The sequence below is a fragment of the Sinocyclocheilus rhinocerous genome, unplaced genomic scaffold (genome assembly GCF_001515625.1).
Source record: "Sinocyclocheilus rhinocerous isolate Xijiao unplaced genomic scaffold, SAMN03320098_v1.1 scaffold781, whole genome shotgun sequence".
Taxonomy (NCBI): Eukaryota; Metazoa; Chordata; class Actinopteri; order Cypriniformes; family Cyprinidae; genus Sinocyclocheilus; species Sinocyclocheilus rhinocerous.
In genome coordinates this window covers 2286293-2296403 of record NW_015658395.1, presented here as the reverse complement: position 1 = coordinate 2296403, position 10111 = coordinate 2286293, and the positions used below count along the sequence as shown (strand labels likewise).

Here is a 10111-nt window from a genome sequence, read left to right as displayed (position 1 = left end):
CACCTGTATATATATATATATATATATATATAGCTGGAGAGAGAGAGAGATAAATTTGTAAACTATTTGGTTATGAACAGTCTTCAAAATGTTTGGAATGAGTTAAGGGTTAGTAAATGATGATAGAATTCCTATTTTTGGGTGAACTATCCCTTTAATATGACTTACAATGTTACAGGTATATTGGGTTGAATATTGCAATCAACTTTCAGAAATGTTAACAGAATGCATCACTATGTCTTGAAATATATTTCTCAATAAAAATAGAGCAGGTGCCATGGATATTTGGGGGAAGAGAATTTCCCCTGTGAGGCCCATTTGAGTAACGGAGAAAGCCTGCTGTGAAAAATACTGTGGTTCCTACTGGTTCTTCAAGAATCCCAGAAGCCACCAGAAAAACACTTTGAATTATTTTGAGCTCAAAATGCATTTTATTTCTGAAGACCATCTCCCGTCAGAGACCTTTTGCTCCTTTAAATTGTTTTTTTATACCAAGGAAAAATATAACTGTTCCTTCTTTGCTCAGTCGATGGTTGAATAAAAAAGCTTATGGAGACAGAATGGGGAAGACTTGTTACATTTCCAAGTAAATGGTTAAGTATTTTTTTTGTTTTTTTTTGTTTTTCATCATTTGGAATTTATGTTAACATCACCCAGCTCTGAATTTATTTGATTTAATATATTTGTCTGTTTCTGCTTATAACTCATAACTAGCTTATTAAAACTCAAAAGAGTTAATTTCATTTGATTTAATCATTAGATGACATAACATCAGTTATTCGCCATTGCTTAACATTTCTTCATTCTACATCATGGGTCTTATTCCTTCTGCTATGCATTACCTTTTGAATTATGTACCTTTTTAAGAAAGAACATGTTTATTATGCCAGACTTTCAGAAATATGTTCTGGTCACACTCAGTCACTAAAACATTAAATTATAATGGAAATAAAAAGCTAACATTGCTCAGTAAGATACCTATAGCAACATGGAGGTGAAGTTGTGAAGTTAATATTATCACATCCGTTTCTACAATTTCATTTAACAGAGTGAGTGTTTTAGGCTATGAAATAGGCCATTTCTACAAAGCATCACATAATTCATCAACTGCTAATGATTGATGATATTTGTATACTGCTATCTTCCAATCAAAATGATGTCAGTTCCTAGAGGATGATGTTATTAATGGCTTTTTGTTTAAGTCAGAGATAAACAAATAGAAATTAATGACAGGCTGAAAGAATAAAGTGATACCTACTACAATATATGCTTCTTTGAAATTTTTCGAATAGAGATAGGAAATAAACAATTAAATATTTATTTATATTTGTATATTCTTGTGAAAAATTAGTGCAGATCACCCAGGAAAATTACAAATAACATCTGCTCAAATCAAAGCAACGGCTTCCTTTAAAAAAATCACAACTGATATTGTGATAACTAACTAATGATTAATGATTAACCTTCTTAAAAAACTGTTATTTTATACAATATATGAAAATGATAGGGACATTCTACTGCTCCTAGGAACGTGAGCGTTTTATCCGCTTTCCTCTGCGCGCAACAGCCGCTACTGTCCTGCACGTGATCTCCATGGAAACGTCATCAAGCACGAGAAGTCTTCCTGTTGCTATAGTTGTGCGCTAGCTGAGCGTGGCAGCAAAGGTAAGCGCTATTCTCGCACAGAAACAGCTAGGCTTTTTACAGACGAAAAGAGCTCACTATTTGATCGTGAACTATACGTATATATCCAGAAAACGTCATTGCAGGATACTGGAGAGACGCAAGGGAGATTAACTGATAACCTTCAGTACACAGCAGCCGGAGCCGGTGTGATAGAGCTAGTTAGCCTGCTAATGTCCTGGGTGAATGTTAGCGTCTCTCAATGACATTGAGACACAAGAGCACTTCAGAGAGCTCGGATGAAGCATCAAACCCCTGCAGATAGACTGTCCAGCGTCTGCTTGAGTGCTTGAATGGGTGTCATGGGGTTTATAGGATGCTAAACATTCTTGAAGTGAGCTGAAGTTGAGCTTCACATTACAAGTGCTTGCTTGGGTTCCTTACATAGAAGATGCTTTTAATAATAATATCACTTAGTAAATATAATATGATCACTATTACCACTGGAATGTCATTATAAAAAAATCTCAATCCTAAAATAATGTTAAATGAGAGCACCAGGCACATATATATATGTGTAGATTCATTATGAATGTAGATCACAATGTGTTTGTCTCTACAGGTAATGATAAAGAGGGCTGATCCAGCAGAGCTCAAGTCCATTTTCTTGAAGGTATGTCATCGCTTATCTCCCCTGAAAGTCTGGAAATGAAGGGACGGGAGCCGTAGCCCAACATCTAAGCACTGGTGTCAATGACATATACCTCTATCTGATGTAACCCTTTAATAAATTTCTCATTACAGAAAGAAAACCTGAGAATTAATTTAAAAATGCATCGAGCACTGTATGGAACTCATAGTAAGTTCACATGAATATACGAAGCGGAGTTCCTTAAACGCACAAGAAGAACTTTGCATGAATAACGTATTTTAAGGAGCATCTTAAATGAATCTTAACAGCAGTGAACTAACACACGCTTAATATTCCTTTCAATAATCAACCTTTTTCTTTCCTTCTGATATCTGCCATAAAGAGTAGAAAGTACCTTCTGAATGATTGTAAAATGTTTTGTCCATGTTGCCTTTAACTATGAAGGTCATTTCTCTTTGCTTATATTATCATGGGCTTTTAATTCTGAGTATTTATTACTACCATTTTGATGCGATATTGAGATGTATTTTGCCATACTAGTAGTCATGAAATACTGCATTGTACAATCACTGTATTAAGTGACTGTTTCAATGACTGCTTTAAATTTGCTGGTTTATTGTATAACATGCATCATATTTTATGTAAATCAGATTGCTGATATTTTGTGAACAAACATGTAACAAAGTATTTTATTCTCTATATCTATTCTGTACTGCAAGTGGCCTCAACATTATATATACTGTATATATATATATATGATATTAGCCCAGTTTTTTTCCCTTCACAGTATGCCAGTGTGGAGAAGAATGGAGAGAACTTCATGTCCCGAGAGGACTTTGTGTCCAAGTTCCTTCACGCACAAACAGACATACAGCTTTCCAAGGAGGCCACTGGTTTAATGGCAGGGGTTGTGGACCAGACCAAAGATGGGTTAGTATTTATTTCTATTGCTGCTGTTAAATTTTTATGTCGCACTTGAGCCTTTAGCAGGTTATAGTTTGGAAACAAATCAAACTGTGCTACCAAAAACAAAACAAAATTGCCCCTAAATAATACTGTTGAATTTTCAGTTTTTAAATGACAATAACCAAAACACAGCTGAATTTGTGTTTTTTTTCATGAATAATTCACGACTTTATAGTTCATTTGATTCATAAACAAAGCCTTTGCTGTGAAATGGATGTGGATTATGCTGCGGTATCTTCCGCTTTTAATCCTGCATTAGGATGAAGGGTCAGAAATCTTAACACGCCACACTTTGTTCAGGTGCTGCTCCATTCAGGCAGCACGGCTCAACCCCTTTTTGCATTAATATGTATGCTTTTAATGATACATAATGATGGCCAATGATACGCAAGCGTAAGTCCAAAAAGATTGTGCGTTACCACGGCAACCAGCCCCGGCCGTGTTCTGCGCCGAGTGCATGTGGTCATGCGGCACACATTATTAGGGCTGCCATAGACCGGGAGAGGTACACACGCACTGTAATTGCCTGTGCCATTCAGCTCTCATGCTTTGTGCGACTTTGAGGATGGATAATTTGCTGCATCTCAGCTATTAACGGATAACTATTAGGGAATCATGGCTTGAGCTCTCTTTCTGAACATCATTTTTTATTTATTTGCAAGGCTTTGAGTAAAAAATAGGAGCGTTGTTTGATTTAATCAAGATTATGGAAAAAGGTTCATAGAGTATGTTGGTAAGCATTGTTTTTTTGGTTGATCTTTTTTTTATATTCGCACAATGCATGTAGGTTACTGAACTAGTTAAGTAAAGATCTGGATATATATGGATTTCTGAGGTTTGGTCAAAGTGGCGGCTGTGGTCGGGACCTTTATGCCGTCAGGACTGTGGAACGTTGCAAATGAAGAAACGTTCATTTTGAGGCCTTCGTCCCAGAATTATGATGGAATGAAGCCCTCACAGCGGTTCATATTTTTTCAAAATAAATGTATGTACAAATAAAGCTCGTTATAATGTTTAAATGTATTCAAAATCGTAAAATTTCCATCTTATCCATCTCTAGTTAAATCTGTTTGTGTGGGAGCCTATGTTTTTGCTGAACATGACATGTTTTACAACCGAGGTAGGTTTTCATCTGATTGAGATGATTCACAGGTTATCTCTGTTTCATGAGATGGATACAAACAGCATGATGCATTTTCTACCTCCTCCTGAGCTGGAATAAATCAAGTGATATGGTGACATCCATCAGGCACTGAATCATTTCTCCTTTATTCACTCAGCCCTGTTTGAGCGGCATCCTGCCAACGGTTCTGAATCATTCATTCAACACATGTAGACTTCCCTGCTGATTCAAAGATCTGCCAGACATTCTCTCCTTCTCTCCCTCTATCGTTTCTCCCCTCTCCATTTCTGATGGAAAAACTCCTCAAGTGTGAAACTCTTGGGGGTTAAAACTTTGTAAAGAGCGCATGCTGAGAAAATGGCAGTCCGTGCCCATGTGGTTTCAGGCTGGTCTGAGGTATGCACTCAAGGAAAGCTAAACCAGCCCACGTCCCTCTGCATCCACGCTTGTCAGTGAGAATGACAGGGCCAGAGCTTATTGAAGGTGCTCTCTCTTCACCTGTCACGGATAAAAGCTACTACGCTAAACCACTGAAATAATAAGTCTGTAAATAGTGTTTCTGCTAAGGACAGTGTTTACCAGCACCTTTCTCTTTTAGAAACAACACAATTTAAAGGTGCGTGGCACCCGCTGGGAGATATAGGGAAATGATTTGTAAAACGTATGCCTGTTGTGATTAGCATAACACATTGAAAATTGATAGCAACATAATATTACAGATCTATGAAAAATAATAGTATGTCTCTCTCCAGAGTTTTGATGATTGCAGTGTAAGATCAAGAATTGAAAACAATTTGAAATGGGTCTTTTATGCCCACCAAGTCTGCATTTATTTAATGAAAAATACGATAAAAACTGTAATATTGTGAAATATTATTATAATTAAAAATAACAGTTTTCTTTATTAATATATTTTAAAATGAAATGTATTCCTGTGATGGCAAAGCTGGATTTTCAGCAACCGTTACCCCAATCTTCAGTGTGATTTGGTGCTCAATTATTAATTCTTCTTATTATCAGTGTTTAAAACAGTTGTGCTGCTTAATATTTTTGTGGAAAATGTGAAGCATTTTTTTTCAGGATTTTCTGAAGAATAGAAAGTTGAACAGAACAGCATTTATTTTGGGAAAAAATATTTTGTAACATTCTAAATGTCATTACTGTCACTTTTGATAATTTTAATGTGTCCTCGCTAAATAAAAATATAAATTTCTTAAAAAAAAAAAAAAACTACTGACCCCAAACTGGATAGTGGTGTGTTTAAAAAGGTTTTCCAGTTTGAGTTTAGAAAAACACAGTTCCACATGAACTGCCCATATTATTAAACCATTTCAGTATCATATTTGAGAAAAGTTTTTGCATTCCCCATGTTACCCTTCTGGTTCTGTGCCATTTTAGTTGATGGTTGGAAGATGTTTTGCATTGGCCTTATTATTCGAGCTTCAGTTTAGTTTGTTTTTCATGGCTGCGGCATCTTAGCGTGTTTGTGTATCAGCGTAATTGTTCTCTAGTAGTCAAGGAACTGCTAATCAACCATCATAAGCCTCACGTCTGGCATGGTGCTGGGGAAACTACATGCACAACTCATTCTTGTGCGTGTTGATAGGAGGCTATTTAATGCAGATACGCTCCCAAAATCAATTGCAGTGACCATCAAGCTGATCTGAAATGAAAGCAATACCATCTGGTGATTTAGAAGTCCATCGTTTCCTTCCAATGGTTTCTGGTGTCGGAGATGCATTTTAATCAATTGCTGAGTTTTAGTAGACTTTTCTTTTAGTAAAAGCAGCAGCATCTGTATCTTTTCTCATTGCTTTTTGTTTTTAATCATTGACGCCCGGGCCCAGTGGATCGCCTTTGTAGCTCTCCACCCACTCTGAAACAGCAGGCTCCTGTTCTCCTACTGTCAGCTTAGTTAATAAAACAATTACTCTTGACTCCACAATGTGGCTGATTTGGCATGCTGGAAGCGCGCAAATTCTCAGTTCCTTTGAATTTCATCAGTAACAAAATTAATTAGAGTGGCCACGAAAATGTAATCATTGCTCCCTGGAAATTGAAATAAATTAGAGATGCATGCATTGGGACTGCTCGTTAGCAGTGACCTCGAGTAATTGCTGTATCCATTTGTGAAATTCATAATGGAGTTGAGGCAACTTTGAACTGCGCTTAAATAAAGACTAGATTGCATGGTCCCCAGGGTTTCCTATGAATGCTGAAATTGCTTATTTGATGAGGTAGATACGTGTGTATGTGTGCGGCTGTGTGCATGTTTATGTGTTTTCTGATGTTCTGCAAATGTCATGCTCTCCATTATGATTCAAACTTTTAGTCATTTGCAGAAGTAGTGCTGTTCCCCTTTATTGATATACATTTTTTAATCTTTCTGTAGGTTTACTTGAATATTTTTTGAACAATAGCACCCGTTTATCCTTACTGTAAAGCGAGCACACATATAGGAACTAATGAAATAATCTTAAAATTGATATATTTAATAATAGTGGAAATATAAGAAGGCTTCCTAACTCTTTTTAAAATGTGCAGAAGGAGTCAAAAGTTTGGGCACACCTAATCAATAGCAAACCATTTTCTTTTACTCTGGTTCAACTCTTCATTGAAAAAGAAAACAAAATTAATATTTTAGTTTAGTATAGAAATTCTTACAGAGATACTATTTCTATTGCATTTATTATATCATTTTTATATAAATATAATTTGAAAAATATTTTGAAATATTAAATTTTTTTTGACTATATATTTGTTTATATATTCTTTATTTTTAAGCATTTTTATTATAAGCCTGTACATAAAAAGTTGTTGAAGAAGACCATAAAAATCACGGTGTCTCCTTTTGACTAGTAGTGTATGTGTATACTAGTAATTCCTGAGCATTTCCTTACTGTACTGCAGCATGACTTGTTGTAATCACATTATTTACTGAGTTCCCATCCTGGGGGCCTTATATGAACTGCTCCCATTTTCAGTAAGGTAATGACATTTGACAGTCAAATTGGAAGCACTTCAATCAAGATTGGGATCATTGAATAGCCTGTTATGTCAAATTGTTTTGTCATTCACTTAATCTCTGGGCCTAGAATCGAAGCTGGACTGTGTGTTTAGATGTTTTGTACATCATAATTTTAGGCTGATAATTACAGTTGAACAAATCACTCAAGTGTCAAGTGTTCACAATGAAAATATGTGCTACCTTTTTTTGTTTGGCGGCGAGAAGCAGTAATCAGTGAGTGATACCCTCTCATCATTCAATAATGCAATGCCAGGCTGGTGGAGTGAAGTGTCCACAATATGTAGGCTGTAAGTCTGTTTGTCTCCATCAGGTTGATCTCCTTCAAGGAGTTTCTGGCTTTTGAGTCTGTGCTGTGCGCTCCGGATGCTCTCTTCACGGTTGCCTTCCAGCTCTTTGACAAAACTGGAAATGGAATTGCCACTTTTGGTGAGTGTACAACACTCTTCATAAAACAGAGTTCCAGTTCAAAATTCTGATTGGATGAGCTGTGTTTGAAGCCGTTGTAAAATGTTCATAAATGTTCACCTGTGACTGCATGCGTTCTGTATAAATGGGCCTAGTTGTTGTGTTGTTTGGCAATGTCAAACAGGCTACAGTTACGGGAATTAACTCTATTACTTGGCAGAAAAGCTGTGTAATAGTAAATGTAAATGTTTTTTGAACATTGAAGTCTTTTATTAATCTACTGTTGCCGTGATTTATAAAGGGTAAGTCACTCAAAGCCTTGTTAGGCACTTCACTTTCTGTAAAAGCATCCCTGTTTTGTTTTTCTTTGCTTTGCTTTGCTTTGTCTTGTTTTTTTGATTTGTTTTTTGTTTGCATTGCTTTTTTGTTTTGTTTTGCTTTTTTTTTTAAATTTGCTTTGCTTTTTTCATCACAAGAATTTCTAAGAATTTCAAGCATAGAAATAAATTTTAATTTCCATTACATGAATATCCTTGTTTTGGCCTAAACTGTAGGCTAATTATATCAGCTGAATGTCTAAATCAGTGAGGTTATCAAGTATAATTCCAAAGCACCTTATGTTCAGCCACCAGCCTCAAAACAAAGGACTAATGTTAAGTAGTCTAATGCTTGCTTAGACCGACAGATTCCTGTCACTTAGCAAAGTACTACAGGATCAGTAAAGGTAAAACTCTTAATCAGGTTTATTCATCCACTGCCGGAGATCTTCAAAATTTTAAACAGTCCCTAGTGGACATGAGTAAAATCTTCCACTTGACATTCATTGCGGTTATCTGCTTCCAGACAAGACTAAGAACAAAGGATAGTAATGCACCAATAATATGAGAAGTTGCTTTTGCAGTTATATTCATGTTGCAAAAGAACTTGGCACAGGAAGAATGCATGTGTGTATCTCATGCGTTAAATTTCCCTAATTGACTTAAATAGTCTAATTTGCCTTTTGTAGGTGAGACCTGTCAGATCAGCTCATTTCAAATGCACTACCCAAAGTGCCTAGGCGGAGAGAAAGAGACTTTCATCAACCTGTTTTAATCAATAGGGAATAAGATCAGATAATACATGCACATATGCTTATTTTGTATTGAAATGACTCGGTTATTTAGAGGTGATGTTTCTGTGCCATTCAAAGGTCTCTTGTTGTTCATGTCGTCAGTGGTACATCTGGGTTGAGCTGTAATGAGAACGTATAGGCAGTATTTGTCTCATACACCTGTTTTTCAACTGTAGCAATCACGTCAATATAAATAGCAAATAACTTCTGACTAAGATTATGGTCATGTCAAAGTCACTATATTGTGATGCGCTACAGAGGGTAGGAAAATGAAATGCCGCTCTGTGTTAAAGTGAACAGGAGACTCCCATTTATAACCCTCTTAATGTCATTAAAAGCATTAAAGGTCTCTTGCTGTTACATTAAACAGTCTTTTTTCACCATTTAATAAACCCTGTCATTGCAAGTCATATTATGAAGGGATATTTTTAAGGGTTTGGAAAATTTAGGTTTTAATTAATGAATGACTAGGGCTTTTTTCATTTTTCTCCTCCCTTCAACATCAATTAGGTGAATTAGAGGTAATAAACTTTCAGGCTGCCATGCGACTCCAAAGCGATATAAAGAAAGAAGGACAGAGATGTGTTGACAGGTTCATAAACACTGATAAAATAAAGGTCTGGAGTAGCTCCACAGTGGAACTCTGTTGTAATGCAATATAAAAAGCATCTGCTAAATGACTGCTTACTGTATATAATTTGCCATAAATGGGAAAAACCTGTTGGTACTGCAGCGCTCCATGAGGAATGCTTCTCTGCAAAACCTTCAACCCCATTTTTCTTTGCTTTTATCGTCATCTTCATCGTAAAGACATATTTTGCCACTTCTGTTTAGCCTTTTATTTTCTAATTTATTGAATATGTTTTATTACAAATTATATCATCAGCATATGAGTGAACAGTTGAATTGAAAAATAAACTTAAAAGTCTAAATGTCTTTTTTCGATTTGATGAACGGCAGTTTTGTGTAAAACCTGTTGATCAAGTTCTCCCTCATGATTTGAGATGGTCCAAGAGCAAGAACATCTGCATTTCTGTATAAAGAGTCAAGTTCAATGTCTTAAATTTACAAAAGTGCCAAATCGTAAATATATCTGCTTCATTTTATATAATACATTACATAATGGTTTTTATTTGTATTTTTTCAAAATGCTTAATGTGTATTATCATGTTTAAAAAAAAAAAAATATCAGTTTGATGCCTT

General features: G+C 35.7%; 1 pseudogene; it reads left to right on the top strand.

The window, feature by feature from the left end:
- The first annotated feature begins 1949 nt into the window (after window positions 1-1949).
- LOC107722134 (calcium-binding mitochondrial carrier protein Aralar2-like) overlaps window positions 1950-10111 on the top strand; it is a 38582-nt pseudogene continuing 30420 nt past the window's right edge.